At 30.3% G+C, this 1,117-nt stretch overlaps 1 long non-coding RNA gene across 1 annotated transcript; it reads left to right on the top strand.

Annotated features, from left to right (window-relative positions):
* The first annotated feature begins 80 nt into the window (after positions 1 to 80).
* LOC124418952 lies at positions 81 to 1,019 on the top strand. Its single transcript, XR_006940328.1, has 3 exons — positions 81 to 281; positions 397 to 655; positions 721 to 1,019. It is a non-coding gene; the product is annotated as an uncharacterized LOC124418952 (long non-coding RNA).
* Positions 1,020 to 1,117: the final 98 nt, after the last annotated feature.

Below are 1,117 nucleotides of genomic sequence, written 5' to 3'. Positions count from 1 at the left end.
AGTTTGAGGATATGTCACGGTGAAACTTTAAAAGTGCGTGCTGTGTAGAGTGGAATTGCTTAAAACCAAATTGAAGATTCGATATAGGGTTTATTATGAATTCATTTTTAATTTCTTCCTTCAGAACGTGCTCAAATACCTTTCCAAGATTAGAAAGCAAGGATATAGGGCGGAAATCGGACAATTCCTCACTGTCGTTTTTCTTTTTTATTGGGATTATTTTTGCCAACTTCCAATCAATGGGAAAATAACAATTGTTAATACAATGATTTATAATACAGGTAAGTAGATCAATTGTTGACTGTGGAAACTTTTTGATGATGTAGCTGGAGATGCCATCTACGCCACATGATTTTTTTGAATTCATATTTTGAATTATTCTTCTAATTATTGTAGAGTCGGTGAAATGGTATCCATCCGGATTTGAAAATACGTTAAAATTGTCGTCAAAGGTGAAAATGTGGTTTGGAATTACCTCAATACAATTTAAGATTCTTGAGTCAAGATCATCCACCGGCCGCTCTGAAGTTGTTCGACGAAAATTTGATGAATAAAAGATTCGGAAATGATCTGCAATTTCCGCAGGATTAGATATGACATTATCATCGTGTCGTATCTGTCGACACAGCGGAGATTTCCTTCCCCCTGTAAAGTGGTAAATTTCTTTGAATGCATTCGGACCTGGTTTAATATTTTGTAATTTGTCATTAATTTTTTCAGCATATTCAATTCCAACAGATTCTTTAATAATTATCTTCAGAAGTTGAATTTGTTTAGATAATATTTTGTAATCACTGCTGAGTCTGTTTCCGGTGCGGTGAAAGATATTCTTCAGTTCCTTTTGCCATTGGTACTTCATTTTGAAGAGTTTTTTGGTTCTCTCCGAAATTGGCGTTTTCTTGCAATTAGTTATTTGTAATTTATAAATTATAACAGTAATATTATTATCATGTTATCTTTGAAAATTCTTTTGAAAATATTTTCATTATTACATAATAATTAATTTATATTAGAATTCAAAAAACACAAAATATAATAATTTTAACTTTTTTAATAAATAATTTAATATTTAATATAAAATAAAATTGAGATCTTTAACTAACTGATCCTACCTACA

This window comes from Lucilia cuprina, chromosome 3, assembly GCF_022045245.1.
Source record: "Lucilia cuprina isolate Lc7/37 chromosome 3, ASM2204524v1, whole genome shotgun sequence".
NCBI classification, from domain to species: Eukaryota; Metazoa; Arthropoda; class Insecta; order Diptera; family Calliphoridae; genus Lucilia; species Lucilia cuprina.
Note: the sequence above shows the minus strand (reverse complement) of the source record. Positions and strands in the feature narration are given on the sequence as shown.